This window comes from Physeter macrocephalus, chromosome 7 (genome assembly GCF_002837175.3).
Source record: "Physeter macrocephalus isolate SW-GA chromosome 7, ASM283717v5, whole genome shotgun sequence".
In the NCBI taxonomy this organism is placed as follows: domain Eukaryota; kingdom Metazoa; phylum Chordata; class Mammalia; order Artiodactyla; family Physeteridae; genus Physeter; species Physeter macrocephalus.
In genome coordinates this window covers 41074140-41090616 of record NC_041220.1, presented here as the reverse complement: position 1 = coordinate 41090616, position 16477 = coordinate 41074140, and the positions used below count along the sequence as shown (strand labels likewise).

At 33.9% G+C, this 16477-nt stretch overlaps 1 pseudogene; it reads right to left on the bottom strand.

Annotated features, from left to right (window-relative positions):
* Window positions 1-684: 684 nt before the first annotated feature.
* Window positions 685-16477, bottom strand: part of LOC102992975 (mitotic spindle assembly checkpoint protein MAD1-like) — an 83959-nt pseudogene continuing 68166 nt past the window's right edge.

The following is a 16477-nucleotide window of genomic DNA, read 5'->3' as shown; positions in this document are numbered from 1 at the left end:
TGTTTTTGTTTTCCTTATATCAGCATGACACTATTAAAATTCAGATTTTAGAGATTGTGTTGAGGTTACAATTTATGACCTACCATTTTTATAACCACAAGTATTTAAAGCTGTTTTGCTACAGAATAATGTAGATAAAAGGAAATCAATGGGGATCAACCATGATACATTAGTAATCATAACATCCAATTTTAGCAGTAAGGGTGTCTTGATTAACTAAATAATGCTTTTCCAAGTACAACTATTTTTCAAAGAATCCTATACTTGTGGAATTTTGTGAAGAAAAAGCAGAGAATCTCAAATTATACATGGATTCTATTAGTTTGGGTAAATTATCCTCTTCTCTCTTTAGGAGAAACCCACACATTTTCTTTTTCCACTAATTTACTGCATGATTGGATTTGCTTTTTATTCTACTCAAGTGCTTGGCTGAAAGTATTTACCAAGATCTATACCAAGAGAAAATGTTTATTCCTCTGTTGTTTTTAAATTTGGATAGCCCAGTGTATGAAACTCTATTGCAAATAAAATAGGAGATGTGAATCTCATCCCAGGTCTATTACTTATTAACCAAGGAGTATAATCTATGGAAACCAATGTATTCTCACTGATTACCTTGGTTGTTTTATGTGTAAAACGAAAAGCTTGAATACCTGTACTTGGAGATGTTTCCTTTACTTTTTTTCCCCATTCTTTCCTTTAATGTTGATATGTCCTTCACACTGTGAAGAAGATCATAAAGAGCAGGAGTTAATTCATGCTGCACCTGATTCAGCTCTATTCTAGCATTGCTTTGATAAGGATAGTGTTTCTCTGTGGAGCAGATTTAAATGCCAACTGATTTCAAACCAATAGCTTTTAAAAGTCCGTTGGTTTATCTTATTATTATTATTTTTTACACTGCTTCTTAAACTTCTTACTCAAATCCTGAAAGGACATAGGACTCAGGACTTTAGATCAAAGGTCAAATGAGAGCTTAATAACAGCTTTCTTCTTGATGCAAAAACACATCCCAAGAATTGTATGTAGTAAGCAGAGTGGAGTAAATTATGTTATAATCTATAATCTATAATACAAGCCCACAGACTTTCTCAAAGTCTGCAGTTAGCACGCTAAGAAATGAATTTCTCTTTATGAAAAAGTTGAGTAAAGGGACTGCGTGCTGGGACTCCCTCGCTGTGATATCCAACACCCCATATTTGCTGAGGATCAAGGCAATAGTTTCAGGGGCTGTCCTTTTCTTCAGCAGGTGTGATACTAACAAAACACGAAGAGAGAATGACCTTTCCAGCTCTAGGAACATGATTCTTCAGTCAGGGATGTGCAAATAGCTGGGCTTCTTGACTGGAGCTTCAAAACAGTATCTCAAACTCAATTCTAATTAGCAATAAAAGAGCTATTTACCCGGAAATGATGTTGTTACACAGGTGTGTTGCTGCTGGAAAAGCCATTCCCCCACTCAATTCAACAATGTGCATATGCTCATCTTGTTTGACTTGGTTTATGATTATATACAATAGTGCCATCAAATAAATCGTTTTCAAAATGTTAACTACCTTATGGAGAAGAATGGTTTGCTATCTTTTTAGTATAGGGCTTTGCTTTACTCATTAGATAAGTTCGGTCCTCTAAATTTTCCCAAAGTCAAAACTGAACAGAGTCTCAATCCCTCAGTTCCTGTGAGGCTAGAGAATGGTGAATCTGAGCATAAAGTGCATAGGATGGACCCCTCTTTATAAAATAGAAATTTTGCTTTTCTGTTCTCCCCATTTCTTTTACTGCTTAAGGCTAAGGAGGCAGAGAAAATAAAGTGAACAGAAGGGATATAGGGAGATGGTTCATCAGGCAGGTAGCTAAAGCAATTCTAAGATATTCTATGGATTCACAGAACCAGAAATTAATGCTAATGACCATAGATTTATATAGCTTTGCCTCACTGACAGCTGAGATGCAGGGCAAGGAAACTACTGCAATGTCTCTCAGCTATTATTCTTACCAACAGTCAAAGGACTAAAAACGCATGCAGGTAAGGGAACATACATTTGCCTTGTCCTAACTATATGTCAGGTCTCTGTCAGAACCTCAAAACAACCCTGAAAATTTGATGCTATTATCTCCATTGTTCAAATGAGGGAACAAAGACTGAGAACTTGAATAATTTGTCAAAGTTTACATATCTCATTAGTGCTGGAGCATGAATTTAGACCCAAGTATGCGTTATTCAAAGACCAAATATCTAAAATAGTTTTTCAAGAACTCTAAGTTGCTTCTTAAACATGAAGTACCAAGGGACTTCCCTGGTGATCCAGTGGTTAAGACTTCACTTTCTAATGCAGGAGGCGTGGGTTCGATCCCTGGTTGGGGAGCTAAGATCCCACATGTCCCCGGGCCGAAAAAAACCAAAACATAAAACAGAAGCAATATTGTAACAAATTCAATAAAAAGACTTTAAAAATGCTCCACATCAAAAAATCTTTTAAAAAAATGAATTACCAAACAACCCTCACTGACCTAGTCTCGTCTTTTCTATACCCTGTTTCTTTGTCTAGAGGTCTTCAGTGGAGTTTTGCTTTTGTTACTGAAGAGAACAGAAAGTTCTTTGTCATTGAAGACTGTTTCTGAATCAGGACACCTCAGTTTCAATGAGGTCTCTTCCTCAATAATATATTTCCCTTTTTTCTTCTTGCCAGGGAAAGTAAAAAATGCTTCATGAATATTCAGAAAGAGAGATGTTCTGATACCACTATCACTCACCTATAAGGCAATATTGTATGAAAATAAGGACTTACAGTCTTCTAAAAATAATTGAAACTGTGAAACTGCAATTCAAAACACACCTAATCCATTGAATTAGTATTCAGAATAACTGTAGGCCCTTAGCGCAATATTTGTAAATATATAATATCATACTTCAAATCATCAATGATTAGAATTCTCTGATTTAGAACATATACCTATATCAAAAAATTGAAAAAAAAGCATAAACTTTAAAGGGAGTTCTGGTCATAATAGCAAAAATCTGACATTTGCCAAATTCATTTGATATTGTCCTCTTCCCGAAGCAATAAAGGGTAATTGTAACCAACAAATAAAAATGAAGCCATTCATAAGCTATAATGTAATGACTAAACTAGCATGTGTCAGAGGAAATAAGAATGAACAGAAATCAGCCCTGACCTCTTCCCTTTGCCTAGGGCATCAGAGGGCCATTCCTCTTCAATGACTGTTCACATTTTGCCTGGACATTTGCAAAATATGCCATTTACATTCTAAGAAAATGTGATAAATACATTTTCTTAAAAATATTTTAGTACTTTTAATAAAAACCAAATACGTTGTCGATATAATAGACTTAGGAAACATTGTGTTCAATTCTGAATATAGTTCAGGAGGAGTTAAACATTAAAGCATCTTCAGTACTTAACCAAAGGAGATAATTTTTGCCCAAAAGTTTTGGAAGTAATAAGGCTCTTTTGTATTTACCAATAAACAACCATCACCACACTACAGCCACCTCTTGAAACAGTTTGGTGCAAAAAAAGAGCTTTGGTCTGACTATTCCAAATATATTAATTAAATTACAAAGTGTCACTAAAGTTTTTAGGGATGTACAAACACACATACACACATGGTCTTACATGATTTGTCATTTAACATTATTAAGGCCTGAGGTCCAACCTACCTTCTATCTGGTTAAGGGGAGACTTTTTGTAATGGGTGGTGGGAAAGCCACCAACATTAGGCGGATTCCTTAACAAAAAAATAGTAATATTGAAGAGAATTGTTCCCTCATCCAATGGTTCTCAGTTTTGTCTCCATTCAATATCTGAGGAGCTTTTAAAAAATCCTAGGTTCCATCCCAAGAGGTCCTTGTATAATGTTCCTGTACTATGTTCTGTGATTAAAAAAAACCTCAGGTGATTCTAATATGCAACCAACACTGAGGACAACTGCCTAAGCTTTGTATTTTTGACTATCTAGACTCCCTCTTACCCACCGTGTCATTTGTTCTCATCAATTCAAGAGGCTGTAGCTGGAGACCATCTCAGACTTTCCCTAAAGCCCAATCAATAGCTGGGGAGATACCCCTCTCCCCACCTATTACCATATAGTAAAACAATTCTATCTCATGCTTGAACAGAACAATGAGTGAGTGACTAAGCCTCTTTGAGTTGAAAGCTTTCAGTTCTTCAGAAAAAAATGAAAGATCCAAAATATCTGATTGCCCCCACCCACATCTGTCTCAGCATCTCTCTTCCCTCCATTTTTTTCTGTCTCAGGCTTTAATTGGTTTCTGTCACAGAGTTTTATTCATCTACCTGTTCATGATTGATTTGTTCTCTCTCATGATCCAATGTAATCCATGAGAGTAAGAACTTTTAATTCCTATACCTGAGCACATTGCCAAGTATACAGCAGGCCTCCAAAAAGGATATCTGGTTTGCATAAATAAAAAAAGATTGTATGAAAGAGCTGTAAAGTAAGAAACAATAGGTAGATAGGTGGCCTTCCCAGAAGAATTCCTTCCCACAAGCACACTTTTGAAACAGGAGTGTGCAATGGTGGCAGGAAGGACGAGTTGTTGTGGTGGACCCAGAGGCAATCTTCTGTTCCTACAGCTGGGGCCCTAGCCCACCTTACAGGATTGTGATGATCATGTTTTAGATTGAATATGTATCCTTTTAGTGTATTCTAATTTAAGTAGTGGGTGGTGAAGGCTATTACTTTTGCTTTAGGGAAATTCATGAGGAGGAAGAGTCAACCATGTAGGTCAAACACTAAGATCCTCTAGCACCTCCTCCAAGCAACAGAACGGGCTTAGGATTTTCAGTAGACTCCTCCAATGGATCAAACTCTGACAGTTACAATCCAATGTTGTTATAGATATTTTTCTTGAGATTTTAAATAAGAATTTCCACAGTAGTTATTCTTCTTATTATTCCAAAGCATAATATATGGACAGAATTTATAAAGAAAGTGTATATATTATTTAGCAGTGGGTGGTAAGGGTCTGTTGTAAAAGTATGTGCCGGTATGTAAGTGTGTACATATATGTGTGTATAACTTTGTTTTATTTTATTTATAGTTATAATATATACCTATGTGTATATAACATTGTGTATGTGTACATATATAATTGTATACATATATAATTGTGAATATATATAATGTAATTGACTCTAATACACCAGGAATTTTTACATTATTTTTTTCATATTATACAAATGAGGAAACTGAGTTTAAAATACTTAAATATATGTTAAACATATGTTTAATGTCACTTAGCTAACAAGGAGAAGAGTTAGAGTAATTGCTCAGAACCCCAATCACAGTCTTATAATGAGTATCTCATAGTTTCCCTGTTAGAAAATTTGTAAAGCATAAAGACCCAAAATATATTTTATCTACATGTCATTTTTCTTTCCTGATTAACTGTTAGCTTAGGTATCATATGCCAGCATGAGCACTACAGTGCATTCAGTTGACTCAAATCTGATAGATATTCATATGCATACATACATTTGATATGCAAAACCTTATAATTAAATCTCTTCAAGTGCTGGAGTATTGGTGGTCGATTTAGAACACTGTGAATTCTTTAGTCATGATGAATAACAAAGAATATAATTTTGATGTCTGATTGCTTTCATTTCTTTCTAACATACCTGTTAGTTCTCAGAAGAGGTAAAGCAAATAAAGCAAGGAAAATAGGATAGTAATAACTTTACATGAAGAAAATCAATCAGTAATAGGAATAGAGGTTTCATAACACTTATTAGGTCATCTTGTCAAACCCTGAGGGTTGGTGTAGGATTGCCATTGAAATCTGCTTTCTAGTTCTTTATCAAAAATAGTTCCAGGGCTTCCCTGGTGGCGCAGTGGTTGAGAGTCTGCCTGCCAATGCAGGGGACACGGGTTCGAGCCCTGGTCTGGGAGGATCCCACATGCCGCGGAGCAACTGGACCCGTGAGCCACAACTACTGAGCCTGCGCGTCTGGAACCTGTGCCCCACAACAAGAGAGGCCGCGACAGTGAGAGGCCCGCGCACCGCAATGAAGAGTGGCCCCTGTTTGCCGCAACTAAGAGAAAGCCCTCGCACAGAGACAAAGACCCAACACAGCCCAAAATAAATAAATAAATAAATAAATAAATAAATAAATAGTTCCCAAAAGTGTCAAATAGAAAAGTATTTCTTCTGAGCTATTAATGCCTGATGCTCAAAATAAATGCCATTAATATTCATTGCAGCAGAACTTTCATTGTTATCATGGTCAGAGATCATTTGAAAATGTTTTTGTATGAATGCTAATAAAGAAATCAGTAGTTCTAAAGGCATTTATTAGTGGCTAAAAATTCCCCATTTTGAAAGGGAATTGATTAGAATATGTGAGGGTTTGTTAGAATACAGCATTTGTTTGTTTATTCATTTGTCTAAAGCCACATTTCAGACATGGCAGGCATTATTCTACCAAAGCGTTGGAAAGAGTCATTAACAATAAATATCAATTTTTAAAACACAAAAATGAAAACTATAAAATTGAAAATCTGTGGGTAAAACAGTCACTAAAGGCCAAACTAGTTCATAGCAAAGAAGGGTGGAAATTTAGAGACCAAAAGTCTAATGCTCTCAAAGGTTTTCTGAATTGGTCTCAAATGAGAGTATCATGTAGTGATGCAGGACAGAAACTTTCATTGGCTCAGCTAAGAAACCCTTACACTGTGTGACTCCATGGTCCCCAGGATGTGTGGCTATCTCACTTCCCCATTTTCACACCATTAAGAATGATATGGTTCCTGACTACTACTATGATTTACTTGTGAACCTCTCAGCTTTTTCACTCTTAAAAATTCCCCTTCTACTATATGTCATAGATTATTTGCAGTTTAAGATGAGATAACTTCATGTTAATTTCAAGTGTCTGTTTCATCTTAATATAACTACTGCAATTTTACTGATTTTTAAAAACTGCATAATTTCCATATTCATCTGAATTTTTTAACTGGCGTATACTTTAATTAGTGTAAATGTTCTTTCAAAGTATAATCTGAATAAAATATGATTTAGTTTATCATATTATAAACTTTTATAGATGACCAAAGAGTAAAATAGTCATGGGTAATATCAATTAATTATCCTTAAAATAATAGTAATGAAAAAATCAGATTAAAATAGTCAATCTTCAGTTTCAGATTTTTTATAAAGCATCGGCTATTATGCAGGGACAGTGTTGCAGATGAAGTGGAGTGGGGAGCTATCTAACTGTGGTACAGTTACTCTTCATACAGATGGTAGGGTAGAACACAGACCATCGTGTGCTGATGTCACTCCTGCCAAACCAATGACATGCCAAGCACATTACCTAAGGCTGTGGGTCTTTGTGGACTGGTACAGTCTTCCCTCCACCCTGGCTACATCAATAGTGAAACTGTAGGCTTGCTTGCTAGAGGAATTAAAGAGGCATTGGGAAGCTGTTACCACTAACTGACATGCATGTTTATCTCATAGCAATAGCCTAAAATTAGTTTTACTTCTATATGCTTCAAAATTATTTTCCAAAACTACTGTGCAAGTAGATATATAGTATATACACACGCACGTATATATATTTATATTTTTCTTTAAGTTTAAATACTCGCAAATGGAAGTGGATTCCATTTTGCGTGACACAAAATTTATACAATTTTGTGAACTCTCTTTAAGGAAAACAATACAAAATCATGAATGCAAAAATAGATGTGAAAAATATTTACATAGAATGAGAAAGAAATCACAACAAATTACACATTTAAAAAACTGACAAGTAACAAACACCAAAATATCCAGAAAAACAACATATTTTTATTAATTTATTGCCTGATAGTCATCTATAATACTTTTTGATTCCAGTGTTGTTGGCAACATAGTTTTTGATCATGTCTTCATATGATAATGATTTTGTCATACTTTCAACAAAGAAAAGAAAGACAACCAGTCTCTTTTAATATAGTTGGTTGCAATTTATTTTCCATTATTTTGGTTGGGGTATATAATGGACTTTACAAAGATATATACTTACTATTTGTAGTAATGCACAGGTTTTATCCCATGCACCTTAAAATTCTAAAATTTCTGTTTTGTGCAATACCCAGGCAAAAAACTAGAGATGGTATAGTGTATTTCTAATTGTCAAAAAATGCATTATCAAGTATATTTCTGAGAGGAGGGAATTTCTGTTTAAAGTAGGTATTAATAAGAATCTTCTACTAGCAATGTATACATATAATTACTGGAAAAATTGTCCTCAAACCAGCTCTGGCTCTTCTCAAATCTTGTTTCTCTTCCATTACCCACATATTTCAAGTGCTGGATGCTGGTGGACATGCTGATATCACAACATGACCTCTGGCCTTGTGATGATAATGATAGGCTGTCACAGTGAGTGGGAAGAATATAGAATGGTACAGAAGCCATTTTTACACTAGAACAGCTAGCAATAATAGCCCTACACCAAGTGAGTTTGAACTGTATAAATTTTTCTCACCAAACTAAATGTATTGCAAACTCAATTTCCCCTTTGGATCACAAAATTCCCAAGGCCACTTTAAAAACATATACAAAAGGAATATGATGGAGGGTAAGTCGAATTGGAATGCAACAGAGATCTTAACTGATTACAGTTAAAATAACTTGGTTTTGAAAATTTAATAGGAACATGTGGCCTTATAAACACATTGTTAGAGCCTTTCTCAGGCTTAGATAAAGCCTGTGCAAATGAAGGGTCCTGAACTTAAGCTTCATTAGCTCCACAGTAAACTGTGCCTCTAATTGCAAAGGTTATCCTGTTTAGCATATTGTATATATTGACACTCGATAGAAATTTAGCATATCTCTTTTAAATGTACCCAAAGGCATATAAATATGATGATTCAATACTACCATTATTTATTCTAAAATATATGAACAAGGTCTTTGTTAAGAGATTACATTTATAGTGTTTATTTTTCTCCTTGAGCTAATATTTTACATGAGGAATACAGCCAAAATTTTGTAATAACTATAAATGGTGTGTAACTTTAAAAACTGTGAATCACTATATTGTACACTTGTAACTTATAGAATATTGTACATAAATGGATGTTGAATTTGGTCAAAAGCTTTTTCTACATCTATTGAAATGATCACATGATTTCATTATTCAATTTGTTAATGTGGTGTATCACATTGATTGATTTTTGGATATTGAAAAATCCTTGCATCCCTGGGAAAAATTCCACTCAATCATGGTATATGATCCTTTAAATATATTGTTAGATTTGGTTTGCTAATATTTTGTTGAGGATTTTTGCATCTATGTTCATCAGTGATACTGACTTGTAATTTTCTTTTTTGTGTGATATCTTTTTCTGGTTTTCATACCAGGGTGATGCTGGCCTCATAGAATGAGTTCAAAAGTGTTCCTTCCTCTGCAATTTTTTGGAATAGTTTAAGAAGGATAGGTGTTAACTCTTCTCTAAATGTTTGGTAGAATTCACCTGGTCCTAGACATCTGTTTGTTGGGAGATTTTTTTTACTGCTTCCATTTCATTATTGGTAGTTGGTCTGTCCACACTTTCTATTTCTTCCTGGTTCAGTCATAGGAGATTGTACCTCTAAAAATTTGTCCACTTTTTTTAGGTTGTCCATTTTATTGGCATATAGTTTTTCATAGTAGTAGTCTCTTATGGCCTTTGTATTTTTGTGGTGTTGGTTGTAACCCCTTCTTTATTTCTGATTTTATTGATTTGGGCCCCCTCTGTTTTTTTCTTGATGAGTCTGGTTAAAGGCTTATCAATTTTGTTTATCTTTTCATTGAATCAGCTTTTAGTTTCATTGATCTTATCCATTTTTTGTTTTAGTCTCTATTTCATTTATTTCTGCTCTGATCTTTATGATTTTTTTCCTTCTACTAACTCTGGGTTTTGTTTTTCTTTCTCTAGTGCTTTAAGTGTAATGTTAGGTCATTTATTTAAGATTTTTCTATGGCACACAGCAAAAGCAGTTCTAAGAGGGAAGTTTATAGAGATTCAAGCTTACCTTAGGAAACTAAAGGATTTTTGAATGAGGTATAATAAGAATCAAAGCATGGCTATCTATATATGACATTTCATTTAGTTTTGCATCACTTCTTTTCCAAAGTAGTCTGGTTTCCATATTGTATTAGTTTTCTATTGTTTTACAAGAAATTACTACAAATTTAGTGGCTTAAACTAACACCCAATTATTAGGTCACATTTCTGTAGGTCAGAAGTCTAGCATGACATGACTGGGTTCTCTGCTCAGTATCTTACACAGCTGAAATCAAGGTGTTGGCCAGTTGTGTTCTCATCTCCAGTCTTGACTAAGGAAGAGTCCAAATCCAACTTATTCATATTGTTGGAAGGATACAATTCTTTGTGGCTACACGACTGAAGTCCCCTGAAGCTGGGGGCCACTCTCATCTCTTAGAAGTGGCTAGCATATGCTCCATCTTCAAATCCAATAACAACATAACAGAGAACTGAATCCTTTTTGTGCTTTGAAACACTTTGACTTTCCTTCTGCAACCAGCTGGAGAAAAATCTCTGCTTTTTAAAGGGCTCAGATGATTAGGTTAAGACCACTGAGATAATATCTATTTTTTAAAATGATCTCTACCATATAACATAACCTAATCATGAGAGTCATTAAGTTGGGAGGACATCTTAGAATCCAGCCTACCACATACATTCATGAATTTGCTGAATCTGTATTACTATCAAAGACCTTTTTATTTCCAGATTCAATGTTCTCTTTCTTGAGAACACTTTAGCTTAACAAGTTTGATATCATCTTTGTTGAATTTCTTTCCCGTCAACTTGTGCAATGGATTTTCTTTCTTTTTGATTCTTCTAGTTTTCATTTCAGTCTTAGTCATTCTCTTTCACTTGATCTTTATTCTCTACCTATTTCATGAAGATTGGTTTTTCTTAATATGTTCAGCCATCCTCTCTCTCTCTCTCTCTCTCTCTCTCTCACACACACACACACACACACACACACACACATAACATTTATTTCCATACATTTGACATCTAGATTGAAAAGTCTTAACTGTTCTTAAGAGTTCTTTTAAGTGCTAACTAGACATCTTCACCTAGAAGTTTCACTGTTACCTCAAGCTTAGCATAACTGAAACAATTATTTATTCCTTGGGAACTGACCTATGTTACTGCTTGAGATTCACTAAAATACAGTATTTACAATCTAAGACCCTGAAGCTAGATTTCCTGGGTCCATTCTTGGCTTTACTTCTTATCAGATATGTTACTTTGAAAAAAGTATTTAACCTCTCTTTTTCTAAGTTTCCTAAACTAAAGGATGGGAATTAAAATTTAGGTTTATTAGCATGCCAAAGGTGAATACCTCACCCTTCAATCAATCTTTAATCAAGTCTTACCAATAGTAGGAAAAATATGATTCCTAAAAATATTCATTTCAACCTCACTAATAGCCTTAAATAGTTCCATTTTCTGTTGCAATTGTATTTCTAAATATTATTTAGAATTCCTATCTCTGTCTTATTCTTTATCCAAACAATTCTTCAGATCACAAACGAGATGATACAGCTTCTTTCATTCATTCATTCTTTCTTCATTTGTTTCACTTTAAGCACAAATGAGGTCATACTATTTCCCTGTTTACAACTTTTCATAGGTCATCATTACCTACGAAAGTTAGGTACATTTCTTAAGGCATTCATAATTATCAAATTTAAATCAAGACATTTTTATCCATCCTGAGTTGGAAATCGTTGGAAACCCATTTTCCATCTACTCTGAGAAGTAGACATCTGTCAGCATCACATTCAAAACCTTACTTTAATAAACTTCCAAATTTGAATGACTGCAAGTTGTGGTATACACTCTCCAGTTTGTCAGTCTTCACTGAGTCCACTTTGTGCTTGGAGATTACCCGAATGTTTTCAGAGGTAATAGAGATTTTACATCTTGCCTGCCAAAAAGGCATAAAGGCGTTATTAGCAGGACAATATAGATACTTTACAATTTGGCCTTTCTAATCTCATTGCCTGCCATTTCTTACCTACTTTTAACATCCAAACCCATTAGTACTACTGAAGTTTATTTCCTAGATGATAGCATTTTAAGGTCACATGAGCCTTGGCTCAATCAATAGTCTCTATCCAAAATCTCATTTTTTAACCTGAATTATTTTTTTCAACCTACTCATTTTCTCAGCTTCTGCTTGAATAGAATCTACTACAGGGAGATGAAATTTCCTCCTCTAAGTGTCCATAACACTTTGTATATTTCTATTTTTATAACATATATCCTATATTATAATTATTTGGATAGATACCCATTTTCCTAGAGAGAATGTGAATTCACTCACAGGAATATTATGTTTCCTTACTTACAGAGTTCTGGCATGGTGTTTGGAATATAGTAGAGTGGTAATAAATGTAATGAATAATTTTTCAGGTTTTACAATGGCAACATAAAATTTCAGAAACTGGATGAAATTTTACTGATGCACATTATTTTAGTGTTTGAAGGATAAGGAGGTGGTTAGGAAAGGTAACGTGTTGTAGACAGGAGGTCCTCACAAATTCTACCTGTCCTCGTGTCTACCACAGATATTTTTAATATTAAATAGAGAAGAGAGGTTTGCAACTGATTTTTAATTATTGTAATCTGATCCTCAGTTTGTTTTGCTTTGCTCACTTGAGCAAATAAAGGAAGTGAGAATTGAATAAAAATGGAAAAGAAAAGAAAGCATTATCTATTTGGAAATTTTAGGGGAGTGTTTAGACAAAACTGGTAAGGCCTAGAATAAAGTTCTGGTGAGAACAATAGAGATGACAGATTTCTGCTCTTTGTATCACACATATTGAATGCACCCATAAAGATTTGTCTTTGGTTAAATAGACGTTAAAGAGAGAATTTACGCAAAAAAAAAAAAAAAAAAAAAAAAAAAAAAAAAAAAAAAAAAGAGAGAGAGAATTGAGACAGGTTTAAAATGTACATATCCAGTAATAATTTTTAAAAATATATATTCCTTCTGGAGTTGAACCTTTAAAATTATCAGCACATTTGCTATCTCCTAAGGTAAGTCAATTTTGTAAGAAAGCATTGTGAAGCATGATCATAAATAGTATCTTTTCTGTTAAAGAAATGTATAAGGAAGATTTTCTCAGTTTCTCATGTTAGGAAGTATTTTGATGTGAAAAGTGGCAATTCCAACTCTTTATTCCTAAATCATGTCATGAAATAATGTTGTAAAAAGCTTTTTAGAACTCATATAAAAATATGATCTCCAATTTAGACCACATTTTGAAAGATAGCTTCACTATATGCATATTTTAATTCCTCCTTACATATCTTAGAAAAAAGCATGCAAACAGTTTAGTTGTATGCACTGAACAATATCCATAAAAAGGAACATATCTTCAATTCCAGAACATGTGTGACACAGCACCTAAGGACGACAGAGCATCCTCCTCTGCTATACATGCTAATAATATTTTTTCAAGATTAACTTTTAAATTATATCTCTACATTTTTCTTAGCAATTTTAAACCAAATAAAAGAAAATGTCTAGATAGCATCAATATATAACTTAAAGGTAGTATCATTTACTGAAACAAGTGAAAACAGTTGAATAGTCACTAACAGTAAATGATAACAATAACCAATGACAACTAACAATAAAAAATAAAAGATTATCAGTCATTGGTTTCATAATTAAAGTGACTTTATTTTAAGAGAAAATGGAATATATGGTATTATAAGCATACTAACAATTTTAAATTTGGATTGTCCGTGATAATTCATGATGTATGGCTGCCAATATCCACTTCACTAAATTGTAGTAGATGACATAACAAAGGAAAAAAAAAATCGTCATGAGACTGAAGAAAACTCTAAATACATAATCCTGTTTTTGCAAGTTATTTGCATGGATTATGAAAATAAGTCTATACATATAATGATTGATTTTAGATTATTGGTACCATATTAATTGACATAAATAGTTTTGTAAATAAAAATTCCCTGCCCCAACCTTCTCCCTTTTCAGTCAAGTTTACCTCAAGGCTTAATCCCATTTGTTGTTTGTGCCCTTGAAATCTACCTCTCAAGCTGCTTCCTGCTGTTGCTACAACTTGTATTTCCCAGAAAGGACTTACATTAGCCTGCCAGGGCCTAATTCATAAAATATTTCTAACGCCACAGATTAGTTCTGAGCCATTTTACAGCTTTGGAAAGTCTATACCATAAAGAATGCTCCCTTTCATTCCAAAGCCATTTGCATTTTATTTGTGCCTCAAAGGAGGAACAATCCACACTGATTAGAATCTGCAGACACTGTGTGTAATGAAAAATTAATTGCATCAATCTTTTCACTGTAGTGGTCTTAACAACTCATTTTCAACTGGTCATTTTTCCACCTGCTCACCAGGGCCCAGGCAGCTGAGGCAAGCATATCTCTGACATTTACAGAATACCAATGAAACTAAGGTCATCAGTATATCATACAAGTGGGAGCTGAGAATCCTGAAAGAGATATAAGCTGTTTGGATGAGCTAGAACTATTATGTGACAGCGGAGGGCAAATACATGCTACGACAACCCATCTAGGCATGGTTTGAATTAACAAAATAGAAAGGAAGGAAGAAAGCCTAAATTACCAACAGGAAAGGTTAGAGTAGTGCCAGCTCATTGGAGATTGAGTGTTATATGCTGCTGACAGTGGTGATAAATCAACAGTTGCATGCTAGCATCATTGTAGGCAATTTGATATGTCAGGTGGCAACAGTAGCCAATGCATATACATTAAAATGGGGATTTTGCTTTTGATATAGGGCTGTAATTTACTATACTTTGTAAAGTACACATTTTAGTTATTTTTTGACAACACTCCTCATGTTTTTATTGTTAAAGTTACACATTAAATTTCTCCTCAATATAGGTTTTATATTTTAAGAAAATTCTTACAACTGCAGGTTTTCAATAATTTTCCATGTTTCTCACAGTTTTCTGGGTCTTCATACCAAAATAAACACTGTGTTTTCTAGATTTTTCTTGATTTTAACATCAAAATAAACACATAGCAAACAAATAAGCAAATTAAAGGCAGTGTCCAAGATCAGATTAATTTCAGCTGTTCACCGGGGTTCTATAATATCTTGCTATTCGAATTGTGGTCCACAGACCAATCACCCAGGAGCTACTTAAGAGACACAGAATCTCTGGCTTAGCCTCAGATTTACTAAATTGCAATTTGCATTTTAACAAGATCCTCAGATGTTTTAAAGCAGTGCTTCTTAAATTTTAATGTGATACTGTAATGCATAACTGGAGGGCCTGATAAAAATCCAGATTCCTGAGCCCACCTCCAGACATCCTGACTCAATAGGTCTAGGGTTGGCACAAGAGTTTGTATATCTAACACCCCCAGGTGATGCTGATATGCTGTGTCTATGGAACACACTGTGAGTCACACTTCTTTAAGAAAAGTTATGAATGAAAGACTCATTTTGGTTGTTTTCCTAAAATTTGATGTAAAAGAGTGATCTAAAGAGCCAAATTATTTTGAAAAAAAAGAAAAATTGTCATTCTATGTGGTAGAGTTTTATCTTTAGCAGATGAAGATATAAATGTGTGGTTATTACAAAAATACCTAGACCGGTGCCTAGACAGAATTATAACGTTTAAAGAATCATTATTCAGAAAAGGAACATTTACAAGTACTCAATTTACAGCTTCACTTTGATTCCCCATGACACTTTGCCTCTCTTTCATGCTTTCTTTCAAGTCTCTTTCAGCTCTTTATCATCAATTTTATGCCAAAGACAATTCCAATTATTATGTAAATAATTAATAATATGTATGAAAAGAAATAAATCACACCAGTAAAATGCAAATCATACAAGATATTCTCTGTTTATATAGTCACCTTTATTACTTTGTTTTTGAAATATAATTGATAGTGATTACAATGACTCCATTATCCCCTGAACTATATACAGGGATGAGTGGTAATATATTCATCATGGTATAGAAAATGCACATTTACCCTCATAGCCCGAAACCTGAATTTTACTCACATGTTACTTATCAATAATTTTAGTAGAAAATGTGTACCCTTACTGGGTACAATAGAGATTTTACATTGCTAAACATTTTTATTTGCATGCCGATAAAGTAAAATTTTCCAATAAATTGAAATCATGATAAGGAGATTCTCTACCTCATTAATTAGTAAGGAAAACAATAAGAGGTTAAAACAGGTTCAAAGGAAAATCTGTAGAACATACGTGTATAGAGGCAATTAGTAATGTTAATAAGAATTTGTTAATAGATGAAAAATTGGTTTATAGCATACAGGGCAATAAAATATAATATTTGGAATAATCTTTTTACTGGGCTAAAATAAATCACATCTCTCCCAGACAACATCCTTTTATATTTTTATAGACAA